We start from the raw sequence: 19,602 nt of genomic DNA on the forward strand, positions 1-19,602 counted from the left end.
AATTATCTTTCATCATCCAACCAACCATATTCATCGTCATCATCATCATCTTTCACTTCTTACTCTATGTGGCAAAAGGGTTAAGCAGTCCCAAACCGTGAGAAGCGGACGATTCGAATTGAATTTGTTAACCTGGCCAGGCAGACCTAACACACCGCCCACCGCCCTCGACTACAAGAATCCACGCCACAGTACGACGCCGGGTCGTGAGCCTTCTTGCACCCGCATGTGGCCGCATGAGAACAACGTTCAAACACGGTGGGGAGTATGTTCCGGCCTCGGTGCAATCCAGTACTTAAGCTTACCGATTACCATATTTCTCGGCATGTGGTTAGGACGTTTAAAAGCTTAATCACCACTACCACACACTGCGGCCTTATCACCTTTCACTAAACAGACGGGGTATCACAAGTACCACAACCCCGCCCGTGAGCCTTATAGTTGCAGTATGTAGTAGACATTCAACTCCTATAGTTCTCGCGAGCGACAGGAAGTCACTCGACTTCTACCGAACCATTAGCCTAGCCATCTAGCGACCTACACATACTAGTGTTCAAGCATAGGTACCTAGGATTATGCAGCTAAGGTTCCAAGCGACTCCTATAAACTTAAATGCGCAAGTAGATAGAAACAATAATAAGTTGCATAAATTTAAAATAGATAGGACATGCTCCGGGGCTTGCCTTGCTAAGTAAAGTTAGCCTTGGGCTCTTCCGAACTTTGGTTCGGGTCTTCAGCGGCTTCAGTTAGATTAGCTTGGGCTTCACGCTGCTCACTCTCGGACTCCGGCACCAGCTCGTACGTACCATCGGCGAGAGTAGGCGTATCTATATGAAATGCGCATGCATGAGTTGTGTGACCGTAACAATCATTTATGGAGTATTATCTAGATTAACTATTTCACATTAAGTAAGTGAGGGTTTTGCTTTTTTTATAAAAGCTATTTTCATGAACAAACACGAATTATTCCTAACTGTTGTTAAAGATAGTTTCCTGCTGAGATTTTTATACAGAGTACTTTGCTGAAACACAAATCTACTGTCAAAAATTTCAGACATTTTCGTCAAGCATATTAATCACTAAAAAAATAGCGTAAGCTGCTACTACTAGAATCAAGATTAAATTGTACAGGCGAAACCATGCGTGTACTAGTAACGAAACTTTAAATAATTGTTGAGGATCTGATGATGAACCTACTATAAATTTTTCAGCTTTAAAAGAGAAACAAACAAGGCATGAAAAATAAAGCAATATATAGTGGTATAGATCAAGATTAATTTATACAGACCATTATGGTGAGATACTGAGCCTTAAATTTTTACAGAGTGATTAGGTGAACATAATAGACCTATGGTCAAAATATCATGTTTTTCCAGGCATAGGAACTATTTTCATTGATTTAATGTATTTCTCCTTACCAAAAATTATTTGGTCCAGTTGGGTTTAACTAAAACTTCTCAAATGTTTTCTGTAGAATCTGGGAACCAAACTAAAGGTACTGTAAAAGTTTGAACCCATGAATCTTATCATAACAACTTGGATAAATAAAACTATTTATCCTAGGCATACATGAAGTCCTAAATAAAACCTATAGCTAGGAGTGTCAAATGGACCTCAAATTTTTACAGTGTCCTACACTTGCAGTCTACAACAATCTATCCAAAAATCACCTACAGACCATGGCTAGAACTTTACAATAAAAGCTACCTATTCTTTGTATTTTAAATAAAGCAAAAACTATTGAGCAAATGAAAAAGTGCATGTAACAAAAGTTGTATATCTCTTTGCATATATTCCAGAACAGTTGAGTTTGCATTTTTCTGATTTTTCTATGATTTTTAAACGAATTTAAAATTTCGCTGTTTGAAACTGAAAACTGAAAAACGAGATTTGCAGACAGGCCCTTGACTTTAGCGCAAAACCCCCTGGGATCTAAAAACAAATCACAACTAGGCCCTTGGACGGAGGTTGAAGAAGGGGAGGGTAGGGGTGGCCTTTCCCGACCGAAATCCGGCGGCTCCGGTCGCCGGCGGCGAGGGGGAAGTGGGGCAGGAGCTAGAGGAGACCGAACTCTACCCGTTTGTGGGCTCAAACGAGGTTGGGGATGGCCGGAGGTGTGCTCCCCGTGGCGAGCAGTGGGCGGCGGCGACGGCAGGCCGCGGCGGCGGGGCTCCTGCGAGTCTGGACGGTGGCGAGCTGGCTGAGAAGCTTCACCGAGGCATGAGGAAGGTGGCTGGGGGGGGGGGGTCCGTTGGGGGTGAGGTGGGGCGGAGGAGGGGGTTCCGCGACGGGCTATGGAGGGCTGGCGGCCATGGCGCGGCAATGGTGTGCTGCGCGCGAGCAGGGTCCGAGCTCGGCCTTATATAGGCACACGAGGGAGGGGAGGTGGTGCTGGGGAGGCCGGGCAGCTCGGGCAGGCGGGCAGTGGCCCGGGCACGGCCATGGCAAGGGCGTGTGCAGTGTTGGCCGCAAGCGCGTGTCGCAGAGCCGGCGTCGTGGTGCAGCATTGAAGCCGGGGCAGAGCGCAGCAAGGAGGGAGGCGGTGTCGCAGTGGTGACGGGACGGGGCGAGCTGGGCAGCTGGCGAAGGCACTCATGGCCGGGCGGTGGTCGCAGCGTGGTGGCAGCAGCAGCAGGGATGCCCTGCTTGGCCCTGCGCTCGGGAAGCAGGGAAGCAGAGGAGGGAGAAAGGAGGGAGAGAGAGAGAGAGTAGAGAGAGAAAGAGATTTGACCTTAAGTTTTCTCAAAATTTTTCACATGAACTCGAAAATCTCCAAAAACAAAAGTTGTTCAAACTTTAAAAACCTACAACTTTCGTTTCAGGCACAAACTCATTTGAAACGTAGTTAAAGAGTTAAATTTAAATTCTTGATAAATGTGCATTATTGCTCTATTTGAATCCAAATTCAAATTTTTCTTAAATTTTTGTGTAGCAGCTTGAAAAACTTTGAATATGAAAGTTGTTCATCATTTGAAACCCTACAACTTTGGTTTTAGGTAAAAGTTCATTTGAGCTACGGTTTGAAAATTTATTTTTAAAGCCGGTTTGTTACAATTTGAATTAATTCGTCATCTTATGTGACATTTATTCAATGCATGTTTGAATATCCTAATGAAATTATGCAACATCATCTAGAGTGTGCATTGATGCATTTCATGTGTCATTTCATGGTAAGCGTGAAAAGTATACTAGCTCTTTATAAAAGGTGTATTTGCTCTCAACTACAAGCACATACATACACGCACACATGCAACTATTTAAATTTTTCTTGGTTAATGACGCATGATGACATGTTTAATTCCTCTTGCTTAGTAGTTTAATTACCTGGGTTGTCACAGCCTACCCCCCTTAAAAAGAATCTCGTCCCGAGATTCGGGTGAGTAAAGTTAGAGTGGAACGTGCGTGTACCTTGGAGTGAGATTAGGAAAACACGAAAATTTTGGTTTAGATACTTTCAGTGTCCCACGCGTCTTCATCCTCGGTATGGTGACTCCTGAGGATCTTATACGTATATAATCGAATAGTTGCACTGGCACATGTGTAGCATAGAAAACAGCCGGATCAACTCTACTACTATTTGAGGCATTTTTAACCCGAGATCTTATTATGTGGCATAAGCAAGGTTTTCTCAAGACATTCTTGCTCAAAGTTGCTTTTATTTTAATGGAGTTGATATTTGTTTTGAGAAAAATAATGTATTATGGAAATGCCAACATGCCAGGAGATCGATGATACAATGCATGGATGCGATGACCTATGCATTTATGAAATTATGCACATGGCGTGTTGCATTGGTTATGATGTGCCGGTCATGATGCATGACTGATGGTGCACATGTTGGAATGCATGTTAGCAACCGTGGGAGTCATGCAGGTACTCCTTATTATTTTTATTTTGACCCGAATTAGAACCCAAGTCATCACATTATGCAGGTTGCGAAAAATTAGATTGTCGCGGAGTTGCTATCGCGGACTATGATACCAGCGCGCACCTAGTGACACAAGCGTATGGCTGTAGCGCATACGAGGCCCTAGGTTCCGTCGCGGCACCATATGTCAGTGACAAACACCACGACAAGATGAAAATAAAGCAACCCAAATAATGTGCATGGCTAGGAAGGAAGATAGATCATGGTGAAAATCAGAAGTCCTTCCTAGATGCATAGGATGTTAATGGAGACGGAGCCCCAAAAATGCATGTGATTTGGCAATGGCAATGCCACAACCATGCATGTAATGATCCTACATGATATTCTCGTATTTGTATGCACCATTTTTAGTTTTCAAAAGAATTATATGAGCAAGAAGGGCAATTGAGATTTCCTCAAACTTGTCCAAGGGAGATACCATTACTCATCCTTGATGGGCTGACTAGGGAGCCAGGTTGGATCCTGGGATCCCCGCAAATATCCTTCTCAAATTCCATCTCAACTTCCAAGGAAAAGTCATATATATCTTACCCACTTGTTGTCCAATAATTCCCTCATATTCTACTTAATAGATTCAAACTCAAAACTAGGCTACAAAGTGTGTGGACTGCCAGGTGCTTGTTTTGAAATTTCAGAAAAATGAGGGACACAAAATTGACCATAGCTCGAAGCGGAGGAAGCAATAAATACTCAATATTATATAAGAGGCAGGTAGCACATTTTTCCCTTAGACAGGGTTGGCCATCTGAAGCAATGATATGGTGTGTGATATGGGGAAACATGTGAACCCAGATGAAAAAAATATAGATTCTGAACAATGCACTAAGTAGCCATAACTCAAGGAGTTGATGTCCAAAAATTTTCAAATTTTAACAACAGGTAGTAGACAAGTTTTGGAGTAAATTTCTCCTCGTGCACTTCTGCATATAAGGTCCTTGATATATCTAGTAAGTCCCATCCCTCTAGTTACGGCAGAAAAGACAGATTTCTAGATAGACCTTGATCGAGAGAAATGAACCGTGCTCAGGTGCAAGCCTTAATATTCCCAACTAATCCACATCCATTTCTATTGGCTTTTTGTTTATGATCAGGATGCATGCAGGTCCTATTTGTCCTCACAAGGAAAACAATTGCCGAATAGCTTTGGACTTACGGGGTTAGCACCGGTGGCATGTCACAATTTACGGCTCTCCCTATATATATATCTAGTCGAATATCTAACCGTTTCTTAACTTACGTAATCGTGGTTAGTGTACCTGCAGAAAATTGACAGATATATATTCATTGAACCTTTCATGCCAGCACTCATGAAAGCGTTCTCATACATTACCGCTCACTATTGAAGCGGCATCCATGCGTCCAACACTGCATGGACAACGCTCATACGCTACCGAGGTGACGTATTCACGGTTTCTTTTACTCCCAATATAATCGACCGATGGTCGGTATATTAGCAGCAGCTCAAGTAGACCACTGCTTGAGCGCAGCGTTCGGTTCGCATCACCAACGGGAAGGTCAGACTCCCTCAGCTGACTGAGTATACTTTACTCCTAATATAGTCAACTAATAGTTGGTATATTGGCAGCACCTCAAGTAAGCCACTGCTTGAGGGCAGCGTTCGGCTCGCATCACCGACGGGAAGGTCAAGCTCTCTCAGTTGACTGAGGATCCTTACCATCTTACCTTCGCGTAGGTGCGTCGTTACATAATGTTAAGTACTGAATTTAAAGTACAGAAAGAAATGTGCTGGAAGTTAGTTATAAATAAACCATAAGTTAGATAGCCACCTAGTAACTCCCATAATTTTCCCTAGGGCTTTACGTACTATGCACGATCCTTAGCGAACCAACGTATTTTCCAAACGCGATTGTGTGGCTATGTTTTAAGGAAAACTTTTGAAATCTTATCGCACTCTCAGGTGTGCACTTTGTTCGGCTCTGATACCAGCTGTGGCAGAACCGCCCGAATTAATCCGGCTTAAGTGCGCTAACCATCACCGAAACGGTAACTAGGGTTAACACGCACTTGAAACGGAGTAATCCGGCAGTGCTGTCGGGTAAAATCCTGATTAAACCACTTGAAACAGGATCGACAAAGCAGTCCAGAGAATGCAACACTCCACAAATTTTACAATACACAGTATGAAAACTGATTGTTATTATTACAAACCGAGTTTGAATTTATAAAAGTACAACAGAGTTCAAGTTTGACGAAAAACGAACGAAAGTCCAGCGTCGAAACCAGACGTCATGATGAAGCCCGTACATGACGTCAACCGTAACCTCTGATGTACCACCTGAAAAACAAAGCCACAAGCAAGGCTGAGTATACTAATACTCAGCAAAGCTTACCCGACTAAGGGTATACTTAGCCCTTAATCTAGACATGCAAGGCTTTTGGCTTGAGGGGTTTGTTTTGCCGAAAAGCAGTAAAGAGTAGATCCTTAATTTCAGGTTTTAGCTTCCAAATTCTAGTTCAATTATCCATTCTAGGTGAGCATCTATCCAATAGCATACATGGTGGGAAACAATTATCTTTCATCATCCAACCAACCATATTCATCATCATCACCATCTTTCACTTCTTACTCTATGTGGCAAAAGGGTTAAGCAATCCCAAACCGTGAGAAGCGGACGATTCGAATCGAATTTGTTAACCTGGCCAGGCAGACCTAACACACACGCATGGGGATCGACGTCTCGCTTCGCCCACGCAACTTTTCCCTTCAATTCCCGCTGCACGGAACAGGCCCACCGCCCTCGACTACAAGAATCCACGCCACAGTACGACGCCGGGTCGTGAGCCTTCTTGCACCCGCATGTGGCCGCATGAGAACAACGTTCAAACACGGTGGGGAGTATGTTCCGGCCTCGGTGCAATCCAGTACTTAAGCTCACCGGTTACCATATTTTTCGGCATGTGGTTAGTACGTTCAAAAGCTTAACCACCACTACCACACACCGCGGCCTTATCACCTTTCACTAAACAGACGGGGTATCACAAGTACCACAACCTCGCCCGTGAGCCTTATAGTTGCAGTATGTAGTAGACATTCAACTCCTATAGTTCTCGCGAGCGACAGGAAGTCACTCGACTTCTACCGAACCATAAGCATAGCCATCTAGCGACCTACACATACTAGTGTTCAAGCATAGGTACCTAGGATTATGCAGCTAAGGTTTCAAGCAACTCCTGTAAACTTAAATGCGCAAGTAGATAAAAACAATAATAAGTTGCATAAATTTAAAATAGATAGGACATCCTCCGGGGCTTGCCTTGCTAAGCAAAGTTAGCCTTGGGCTCTTCCGAACTTTGGTTCGGGTCTTCGGCGGCTTCAGTTAGATTAGCTTGGGCTTCATGCTGCTCACTTTCGGACTCCGGCACCAGCTCGTACGTACCGTCGGCGAGAGTAGGCGTATCTATATGAAATGCGCATGCATGAGTTGTGTGACCGTAACAAATTTTTTTTATTTACTTCACTATAAAGTTGTAAAATATTTCATTTACATCTACTTGGGCAATCGTTTATGGAGTATTATCTAGATTAACTATTTCACATTAAGTAAGTGAGGGTTTTGCCTTTTTATAAAAGCTATTTTCATGAACAAACACGAATTATTCCTAACTGTTGTTAAAGATAATTTCCCATGCTGAGATTTTTATACAGAGTACTTTGCTGAAACACAAATCTACTGTCAGAAATTTCAGACATTTTCGTCAAGCAGATTAATCACTAAAAAAATAGCGTAAGCTGCTACTACTAGAATCAAGATTAAATTGTACAGGCGAAACCATGCGAGTACTAGTAACGAAACTTTAACTAAATGTTGAGGATCTGATGACGAACCTACTATAAATTTTTTAGCTTTAAAAGAGAAACATACAAGTCATGAAAAATAAAGCAATATATAGTGGTATAGATCAAGATTAATTTATACAGACCATTATACTGAGATACTAAGCCTCAAATTTTTACAGAGTGATTAGGTGAACATAATAGACCTATGGTCAAAATATCATGTTTTTCCACGAATAGGAACTATTTTCCTTGATTTAATGTATTTCTCCTTACCAAAAATCATTTGGTCCTGTTGGGTTTAACTAAAAATTCTCAAACGTTTTCTGTAGAATCTGGGAACCAAACTAAAGGTACTGTAAAAGTTTGAACCCATGAATCATATCATAACAACTTGGATAAATAAAACTATTTATCCTAGGCATACATCAAGTCCTAAATAAAACCTATAGCTAGGAGTGTCAAATGGACCTCAAATTTTTACAGTGTCCTACACTTGCTGTCTACAATAATCTGTCCAAAAATCACCTACAGATCATGGCTAGAACTTGAGATACAATAAAAGATACCTATTCTTTTTATTTTAAATAAAGCAAAAACTATTGAGCAAATGAAAAAGTGCATGTCACAAAAGGTGTATATCACCTACAAATCTTGCTTCTCGCTCACCCAAAGCACACATACTCCAAAATCAGTGGTCTAACTGATTCCGACTTCGAGTACTCTTACGACTCGGAGGACGAACTGGATGACCTAATCCAGTACAGCAAAGAAGTCGAATTCAACTCGACTAATAACTCCAAGTCCGATTAGGACTCTCTTCCAAACTTGGTCATATATGCAACACCGCAAGGACGGACAATGCGCTTGAAGGAGACACAAGATCCTAAGGCTTCGAGTTCTCAGCCAGCAGATCTTCGCTTCCAGCAGAGCACCCCGCTAGACCCATCAGCAAGCATAAAAGACCAAGAAATCCAAGATCTTTGCCGTGAAATCCTCATGGTTCGCATCTCTGAAGTTTATGAACCAGGGGATGACTCCACGGAGCGTCTCAATCTTGACGACTACAATTCTGATGACTTTGACGAGTATCTTTCCGACAACATGGAAACTACTCCCCCCCACGATCACAGAAGCCCAAGCTGCTACCAAGCAAGACCCCCTGCACCTTCTCCAGCAGTAGCAGTTACTATCCAATTGGAAGAGCAGCATGCAGCAGAAGATCTCTACGAGCGTCGTCGCCCGCTTAACCAGAAAAGGGCATTCAGGTGCCAACGCCTTGCCAACCACCAGCAAGAACAGCAAGGCGACAACTACGACTACTCCAACAGCGACCTCCGTAATGTAATCAACATTGGTCATGACGCACGCAACGTCATCATCTCAAGGAGAAAGGAGTGCGAGGAAATAGAGGCTTACAACCCTTCTTCCAACTACCGCATCCCAGCACACGCCTCTACATCCTTCAAGAAGCGCAAGCCGGCAAGTACCTTCCCCCAGGGTAAACCTCGCACCCAATACCATTTAGAAACATCTCTTGGCGGAGACAAGATCAACAAAACACTCCTACGCAAGTGCTTCATGCATCCAAAGAGCTCTCTCACGATCTTCGAGTGCAACTCACTCCGCAAGGCACTTGGGGCACCGTTGGTAAAGGATACTTTACCAAAAATCTAGACGACTACCATGCCGATTAGTTTTACCCCCGAATACTTTTTCAGTTATGTAAACCATTGCTCATGCCTATGGGCAAGGGGTAGGTCTTAAGAGTCAGAGTCTGTCATTTTACAATTGCTGTAATCTCGACAAGTCTTCAATAAAAAGTTAATTTCCTTACAAGTCGATTACTTCACTCTCACTCATCTGATCTATACCCCATCACTAATACTACCCTGAAAGCTCAGCTCAACTTAAGAGCAACAATCGAGTAGTTTTCTACAGTTTACCATGGATATTCTTATGACGGTTTCATCTTGGGTAACCCGACGGGGTTCATCCTAACAGATCTGTCCTAAGAATTACACCAGTCTATCGGTGTTTACCGCCAAGCCTGCTCAGGGATACCCTTAGCAGTAGGGTTTGTAGTTAAGGATTGACGGCTCTAGAACTCGATGGTACAAGGAACACAAAGATTTAGATAGGTTCGGGCCGTGAATTGCGTAATACCCTACGTCTTGTGTGGTGGTTTGTATTGCCTTAGGTGTTGATGTGTTTCGAGGGGGTACCTGCCCGCCCTTATATATCCGGGAGGACAGGTTTACATGGAAAAGTCCTAGCCGAGTACAGTTGGAGTCCTACTACAGCACGATCGGGTAGTTTTCTTTGTACTGCAACTAGTTCTACGCCTATTCGGGTAGTTACAAAAGAGGTAAGGTACATCCATGAGCTATCCCTTACTCTAGAACATTTTATGCCTATAAGAATTCCCGCTGCCCCGGGTCTGACAAGCCCCCGAGCTCTTCGTAGCCAAATCCTGCAGGCGTCGAGTACTTGGTCGGGCGTCTTCGAGTACTTCAAGTAATCAGAACGTCCTTCTGGTTGCTTCTGGTCTTCCTTTTGGATACGTCGAGTAGTCCTCCAAGTACTTCCAGTTGCCTTGAACCTGTGAGGTGCTCAAGCCCCGAAATCTTGATCATATATGGTGCGCGAAGTACTCGCGCTCCATATGGAGTAGCCCCCGAGCCTTAGGCTGAATCGCAGAATCAGGCTGAGGGTCACTTCAGTCTTCTTTCTTCTTTATTTCCCAAACAATTTGAAAAATAAATCTCTGATACATATATCTCGCAGCCAGAGTAAACTCTCCATTTAGATTTAAGAATCAAAGTAAACTCGTGGCAAAATGGAAACTTTCCTGAAATGGAAAGATTCTGTTGATATTCTAAATATTCACGGAATTGCCACCAGAGACCATATAAAGCCGTCTAAAAAATTCTGAGGGTTTGACCCCTTGAACTGCTGGCCGCCGTCAAACTTAGATTCACACTTGTCCCTTCTTAGTGAGATTCATAGCCCCTCTCGTATCCCCCGTGTCAAAACTTGTGACTTTGAGATGGCTCCCAAGAAGAACAAATCCAAGGTTGAAGAGGAATCCGTCGCCAATATGTCAACCGATTGGTACAAGAGCAAAATGTCTGAAGCAACAGTGCAAGAATTGGAGAATTTGGGTCTCCTCCAGGCTCAAGGTGTGATCCAATGGCGTGCAGGGGAAGGAGTGGATTACCCCATGAAAGGTACCCTCGAGACCATTGTATTCCGTGACTTCGTGGAACGTGGTCTTTTGCTTCCCGTATCGGAATTTTTCTTTGCTCTTCTGCAGTTTTGGGGAATCCAACTGCATCATCTGACTCCTCATTCCATTTTGCATCTTTCCATTTTTACCCATTTCTGCGAAGCATTCCTTGGCATTCTTCCACATTTTCACCTTTTCCAACATTTTTTCACCCTTGTCTCCGTTCCGAATTCCACCAAACCCGCTATTGTTGGGGGTTATGAATTAGTACTCCGTCCTGAGATCCGAGACGAGTACTTGGCTTATGATCCATCAGGCAAAGGAGTCGAGTGGAAAAAATTCTGGTTTCATGTTGGAAACTTCGAATCTCCCCTCCCAGAAAGAATTCCTGGGGCCTTGTCCAAGAGAGCTGGTCGAGTAAAGGACCTGGTTGTGAGCAAGTTGACTGTGTCCTGAAAGCCATTGCTCATTTGAAAAATAAAGAAATCACTGGTGATCATGTAGTCTTTTTTTTAAACCATCGGGTCCAGCCTCTCCAGCATCGGAAGCATCCTGCCTTTAGATATGAAGGCACACAAGACCCTACCAGAATGTCTCCAGAACCAAGGGCTCAGTCGGAGGTAGACAAGAGGTGCTGCAAAGTACTCGACAACTTCGACAAATCTCTAAAACTTCCAATGCTCTTCTGGGCAAACAATCCTCTCGAGAATGCATGAGTATATGTTTTAAGAAACACTGTTGAGTACTTGAAATTGAAATTACTGATCCTCTGATGAATTCTTTGCTTGTTTTGTAGAAGAATTATAAGTCTTGGTATTGTATGCCTCACACTTCAGCAGATGCTGCTTCTGATGGTAGCAAGAAATGAAAGGCAACTCCTGGATCTTTGTTGCAGAGAAAAATTCCTTGTCTCGATGCTGGCCAGTAAGAATCCGATATTTTTTTAATTTTGTCCTGTTTGCCTCAGCTTTCTTATCTCAAATCTTGCTTGGCTTAGGATCCAATATCTTCCAGCACATGAGAAAGAACAAATCCAAGATTTTCGTAATTGGAGGTAGAATAGTTCGGAAGGAACTAGTCGATCAGCCCCCGAGTTGCCGGTAATTGGGTTGATAGAGAACCCATCCGCCGGTTTACCGAATGCAGATACAACTAGAATATCGACTGAACCAAGACCTCAAGCACCTGAATGTACTCCTGTAGTTGCTGAGGGTGACTCCAATGTTGATGAAACTGACAATAGTGGAGCTCAAGGATCGAGAGGTCCTGCTGTTCGACTGGTGCCCTTTCAATCTATACCTCGGTCAACTCAGGAAGAGTTGGGGAAAGAACTGTTTGATGATCCGTTGTTGTCCATAGACAACTTGACGAAGGTGAGTACTCTGCTGGTATTTGTCTTTCTCGAATAGTTAGTAATGTCTGACTAGTCTTGCCTTGCATGTCACAGGACGTTGCCAATTGGTCTTTCCTGAAGTCTCAGGCTTTGTATAAAACTGTGGACAATCGGAAAATCTTGGAGCAGCAGAATGCTATGATTGCCAAACGACTGGATGAGTCTCTTGCTGCTCAGAACGAACTTTATGAAGCAAACCAAAAGCATCATCTGGAATGTTGTGATATGAAGCGGCAAATCAAGACACTTGAAGAAGAAAGATCAAAGCTGCAGGAAGAGAATTCCAGGCTTCAGCAACAGTTGCAGACTACTCAAGCTTGTGTGTATTCGATCTTTTGTCTTGATATTCCTTTGTCAATAATAATTATTGAAATATCCTTCTATCAGGTTCTCCAGATGACCATGCTCGATTAGTAACAGTAGCTCAGGTCCTTGTGGACACGATTGATTATGAAGAGGGGTCGTCCAATAGCAAGTCCTTGGTGGAGCGTCTAGAAGAGGCTCCCAAGAAGATCTTTGATGTCATGGCGGCTACCTCCAAGAATTATCTGACCTAGATGATAGGAGTTGTCAAGTCTTACTTGCCTCAGTTCAACTTAGCTCCCATAGCTAAAGGAATAGCTCCTGATTGTTCCGATGAGAAATTCCGGGATTATTGTAAAGAATCAGAAGTAATCGTTGAGGAAATTCTGAAAAACATGGCAGAGTAGACTGCTTTGTAACAACTCTTAGCATCTTCAGTGAGTTCTTGTCGTTGTTCATAGCTTATATCCTGTTGGTGTGTCTTCAGAAGCATGATCTGATACCGTAGGATATGTATGAACTAGTCGATCAATCTAGTAGAATACTCGCATGGAGTAATCCTTAAAGTTAGTCAGTTAGGATGAGTCCTGTCGGACTATCCAAGTAGAAAAAAACTTGTAAAGATATCCATAAACTACTCGAGCAAGCAAGTAATATGTCCCAACCAAGGACTGGAGTAATCTGTAAGACAGAACTATTAGGTATGAACCCCGTCGGGTTACCCAAGATGTAAATATCGAAGGGATATCCAAAACTTACTCGAGCAAGGCGAATAAGGTGTCTAACTTGTAGACTGGAGTAACTACTAAGATTGACCTATTAGGGCGAACCCCGTCGGGTTGCCCAAGATGGACAACATGTAGTAGTATCCATAACATACTCGGGCGAGCGAGTAGTTTTGCCCTTACAACAAGGCTGGAGTTCCTTATAGTTGACCTGTTAGGATGAACTCCGTCGAGTTACCCAAGATGGATAACTAGTAAAGGTATCCATATACCTTCTCGAGCTAGGCGAGTTGGTTGCGTCCTTATATTAAAGACAAGGATGCGGCTTGTGTAGTTATCCCGATGGAAAACTGTGTAAGCTATCCTGGACTGGTGATGCTGTCAGATAAAGAAATTGCCTTTAATGTAGTCGATAAGCCGGTAAAGACCCTCGCTTTATTAAGGAAATCAACTGACATCACCATATTGCTTGGATCAAGGATAGAACTTGTGCAAGTGCTCAATATTCCAGGAATTCGGTACCTCATTGCCATCTGCATCAGTGATTCTGTATGATCCTGGTCTTGTAACCTTGGTTTTGATGAAAGGACTTTCCCATCTAGAATTTAACTTGTGCAGTCCTGTCTCATCTTGGATTCTTCATAGTACTAGATCTCCAACATTGAAAGATCTTTGCTGGACATTGCGGTCATGATTGCATCTGACTCCTTGAAGATATCTAGCCGATTGTGTTAAAGAGTTGATTCTGGCTTCTTCGACTGAGTCTAACTCAAGTTGTCGAGCTTCATCTGCTTCTCCTTCTTGATAGACTTCTACTCTTGGAGATTTCCACATGATATCTACGGGTAGAATAGCTTCTGACCCATAAGTGAGGAAGAAGGGAGATTGTCCAGTTGCTTTGCTAGGCTGCGTTCGCAGCCCCCAGACTACATGGGGTAGTTCTTGAATCCACTTGCCACTTTTTTTGGTGTTAGCGTCGTAGAGTCTTTTTTTTCAAGCTGTCGAGTACTAAACCATTAATACGCTCCACTTGACCATTTGCTCGAGAGTGGGCCACTGAAGCATACTTGACCTCCATACAAGAGTTGTCGCAGAAATCCCAAAAAAAAACTGAGACGTAAAGTTGGAGCCGAGATCTGTGATGATGGTGTTAGGAAAACCAAACCGGTGGATGATGTCAGAGACGAAATCCACGGCTCTATCAAATGAGATCTTGACAATGGGCTTGTACTCAATCCACTTGGTAAACTTGTCGACTGCTACCAGCACATGATTGAATCCTCTTGGAGCTACGGTTAATGGTCCGATCATGTCCAAACTCCAACAAGCGAACAGCCATGATGGAGGGATTGTTATCAAGTTGTGTCCTGGGGCGCGAGTCTTCTTGCCAAAGAATTGGTAGCCAGGGCATCGTCTGACAAGGTCTTCTGTGTCTGAAATAGCTGTTGGCCAGAAGAAACCTGACCTATAAGCCTTTCCGACTAGTGTCCTTGATGCGGCGTGATTGCTGCAAACTCCGTCGTGTATTTCTCTGAGGATGTCTTTGCCTTCTTCAAGGGTAACACACTTCATGAGAATGCCAAAAGCAGAGCACTTATATAGGTTGTCGCCAACTAGGACGAAACCCTTGCTACTCCAGATGATGCGGGCAGCTTCAGCGCTTTCAGGATCAACATGTGGTGGAAGCTTGAATTCCTTGATGAAGTCGACAAACTGAGTCCGCCAATCTTCTTCAATCATCAGCACTTCTCTGAGTGGGGCCAGGGCCTCCGTGTCAGTGGTTTGTTGGTTTTGTACCTTCACTGATGGATGATGAAGTTCATGGACGAAAACTCCTGCTGGAACATTTGCTCGAGTAGATCCAAGTTTGGAAAGGACATCAGCTCCCATGTTGTTTTCACAGTCCACGTGGTGGTTTCAATCCTGAGAACTTGTTTTTGAGCTTACTGATTTCTTCAACGTATGCATCCATTGTATCCTTGTTGATGTCCCATTCTTTAGTGACTTGCTGGACGACGAGTAGTGAATCGCCGTAGACAAGTAGTCACTTGATGCCAAGAGAAACTGCTAGTCGAAGACCATGTAGCAGTGCCTCGTATTCAGCTTCATTATTGGAGACCTTGAACAAGATTTGGAACACACACTTCAATTGCTCTCCCTTGGGGGAGATAAATAGAACTCCCGCGCCTCCTCCGTCGAGCTTAAGTGAGCCATCGAAATACATCACCCAATGCTCTGGAACATTCTGGGGTGCTGGAATTTGATTTCCCCGCCATTCAACTAAGAAGTCGACTAGTGCCTGTGACTTGATTGCTGTTCTTGGCTTGAAGTTGATTTCCAAGGCTCCCAGTTCAACTGCCCACTTTGAAATTCGTCCAGTGGCATCCCGATTGTGGAGTATATCCCCCAATGGGAAGTCAGTTATGACTAAGATCTTGTACTCGTCGAAGTAATGCCGGAGCTTCCTGGAAGTGATTAGAATTCCATACAGAAGTTTCTGAATTGATGGATATCTAACCTTTGATTCAGAGGGTACTTCGCTGATGAAGTAGACTGGTCTCTGAACGCCGTAGGCGTAGCCTTCCTCCGGGCGTTTGACTATTATTGTCGTACTGACTACATGAGTAGTCGTAGCGATGTAGAGGAGTAATTCCTCGCCGGGTAGTGGAGCTGTTAGAATCGGCGGTGACTGGAGATGATGTTTAAGGTTCTCGAGTGCTTCCGCGGCTTCTGTAGTCCACTGAAATTTATTATCGCTTTAGGAGCTTGAAGAAGGGTAAACCCCGTTCGCCAAGCCTGGACAAGAATCGATTCAAAGCTGCCATGTAGCCTGTAAGCTTTTTGACGTCCTTGATGGTAGCTGGAGCATGCATGGCCATGATGGCATTGATATTATCTGGATTAGTCTTAATTCCTCAGTTACTGACGATGAATCTGAGTAGTTTTCCGGAGGGTACGCCAAAGACGCACTTGGTTGGGTTGAGCTTCCAACGGAATTTTCGGAGGCTGTTGAAGGTCTCTTCCAGGTCAGTAATGAATTGATCCCGGGTCTTGGTTTTGACAACAACATTGTCAACATAGGCTTCAACATTACAATGTAGCTAATCAGCGAAGCACAACTGTATCGCACGCTGGTAGGTGGCACCGACATTTTTCAACCCGAAGGACATGGTCTTGTAGGCGTATGCCCCGTAGGGTGTGATGAAGGCCGTCTTAATTTGGTCTTCATCTTTCAGGGCGATCTGATGATACCCTGAGTAGCAGTCGAGGATGGATAATAGGACACATCCTGCTGTCGAGTCGATTACTTGAACGATACGTGGTAGCTCAAAAGGATCCTTTGGGCAGTGCTTGTTTAGATCGGTGTAGTCGACGCACATCCTCCACTCATGGTTGTTTTTCTTCTGGACGAGCACAGTGTTAGCCAGCGATTCGGGATGGTAGACTTCTTTGATAAACCCTGCTGCGTGTAGTATTACCAATTCTTTCTTAATGGCCTCTCGCTTGTCCGGTGAGAAACGCCGCAACCGTTGCTTTTTTGGTGTGGCTTTAGGGTCGACCTTCAAGGCGTGCTTTATCAACTCCTTAGGCACTCCTGGCATATCCGCTGGTTTCCACGCGAACACATCTCGATTGGCCCTAAGGAAGTTGACAAGCTCGAGTTCCTATTTGTCGCCCAGTCCTACTCCGATGATGGCTGTTTTGGAGTCGTCTCCCTCTTGTAGCTGGATAGTCTTGGTGCCCACATCACCAGTTGGTTTAACCGATGATTGGCTTGGCTTCTTGGAAGGCATCGACTCCTCGAGTGAGAGTTCCTTAGCAGCAGCAAGTATTTCGCTGACAGAGCTAGGGACCCGGATTGTGGCAGCATGATCTATTGCTTCCTTGTCACACTCGAAGGATTTGAGGAGGTCTCCACGTAATGAAAGTACTCCTGTGTTGCCTGGCATCTTGAGGAGCAGATAGACATAGTGCGGTACTGCCATGAACTTGGATAGTGCAGGTCTTCCCAAGATAGCATGGTAGGAAGAGTCGAAGTCGGCTACTTTAAATTTGATGTACTATGTCCGGAAGTTCTGTTCTGTACCAAATGTGACTGGGAGAGTAACCGAGCTGATTGGTGTAGAGGAATTCCCGAGGACGATGCCGTAGAACGGGGCCTTACTTGGAGTAAGCAAACTCATGTAGTTGAGGCCCATCTTTGCCAATGTGCTTGCAAAGATCAGGTTGAGCCCACTTCCGCCGTCGATGAGTACTCGAGTAAGCTTGGAGCCCTGGACGACTGGATCGAGTACTAGCGGGAACTTTCCAGGTTCAGAGAAACTGGTCCATTGATCTTCCCTAGAGAAGGTAATGGGGACCTCGCTGTATTTCAGTGGCATCTGAACTGCTGGCTCGACTGAGAGGATCTCTCTGAGTAGGTGTTTCTGAGCTCGCTTGGAGAAGCTATGATCTCCTCCAAATATGACGTTGACGATGTTTTGTTGCTGCTGGAAACCGTCATGGTCTTTCTTTTCATCTTCGTCGTCTTTGTCTTGTTCTTTCTTAGAAGCGTCTGCTGGTGCCGACATTAATGAATTGCGTAGGATCATACACTCCCACATCGAGTGGTTGCTCTTGGGGTGGATTGGACATCTCTTGTTGTGGAGAATCTTGTCGAACTGGTCCTGCAGCTTGTGGCCCTTTTTACCATGCGGGGTGCAACCCATAGTGCCGACAGTGTCATTTGGCTTGTGTTTACACGCAGGATCCCGCTAGTTGCTGGCCCCTCCATGGTCGTTGTGACGCTTCCCGTTGTTGTCATTGTTATGGCGTGGGAAGCGGCTGCGTTCCTGCTCTTCTTCGCCTTGCTCCTGCTTGCACATGGACAGGGCATGTCGAGTGGCTACTCGATGTAGCGACCCCTTGAAGTTGTCGATGAAGGCCTTCGTGAGGTCATCACACGAGTGTATCGACTCACGCGCCAAGCTTTCGAGCCACGTGAGGGGTGTAGGCTCCGGGGCCATCGGGAAGTAGAGGACCTTGGTGTTGGTGTCTCCCCCTGCAACACTAACAGCGGTCGAATATAAACATAACCATTGGGCAGGGTCTTGCTTACCATTGTACTTTTGGATGTTCGTGGGTTTGAAATCCTTCAGGTACTCGGTGTTGTCGAAGACTCTGCTAAGGGCTTGGAAGCGGTCAGAGTTGTCTGCGAGCTGCGATCTACGTCTTGCGTTGATGATGTCCCGTGCGTCCACTATGGAATCGGCTACTTCCTCCCTGTTGTGCCCGCGGTTGTTGTTGTTGCGATTTTGCTGAGGCCCAGGGGCTTGGTTTGCCCTAGGTCGATGGTTACTTGCAACTTCTTGATCCTCCTGGTTTCTTTGATTCTGCTCCTCCAACTGTTGTTGTCGGTTATAGCCTCCAGGAGTGCGACTTGCTTGAGGTATGACTGTTGCAGTGGCCCTTGACCGGGTGCCATGGAGTGAGGACAACGGGTTTTGTCTCTCGAGTTGTTCAACAACGTTCTAGGCAAGGTGTATGACATGCTCCATCTCTAGGTTTTGAGGCATCTGCATGAGTCGCAGGGTCGCTTCTGTCATCGCAGCAATTAGTGTTCTGAAGACAGGGTCAGCGACATTGTTGAATTCGTGGTTGAGGTTGCGTGGTGGAATACGAGCACGTTCAACTGCATGAACCCTGCGCTCCACTTTATGTTGATTCCTTGCCCTGCGGGCTGTGCGAGTGGCTTCATCTTCGTCTGGTGGAGCATCTTGGGTCAGGTTGTCTACTGAAATCTGATCCAAGGCTTCGTTTGGATCGTGCTGGCTAGGAGCACCTCCGGGTTGTTGGATGATCACCGGAACCAAACGTTAGGGAGAGAAGCTTTCTAGGTCTGATTCGTAATCAGCTAGGACAGTTCCTCCAGACCTAGTTTCCCTTTCGGTTGCGAGGGGAGTACCGTGTTGGAACGGAAGATCATCAATGCTGGTAACTTCCCGAAGATTGTCGAGTAGTTCCGCGAGAGTATGGCTTTGGCAAGATTTGAGTTGAATCTTTACCAGTGCATTGGTGATGAAATCCAGGCTGTCTTGAGGTGACTCGACTAGATCTGGGTATACGTCGAAAATAGGTGCCTCCCGGCTAGTGGTGACTGATTGGTTTTTGACGTGGAGTAGGCGATCCAAACTATTTTCATAGATGGATCTAATCATCTGTTTATAAACAGATGATGAATTGTGCAAT

The sequence above is a fragment of the Panicum virgatum genome, chromosome 4N (genome assembly GCF_016808335.1).
Source record: "Panicum virgatum strain AP13 chromosome 4N, P.virgatum_v5, whole genome shotgun sequence".
Taxonomy (NCBI): domain Eukaryota; kingdom Viridiplantae; phylum Streptophyta; class Magnoliopsida; order Poales; family Poaceae; genus Panicum; species Panicum virgatum.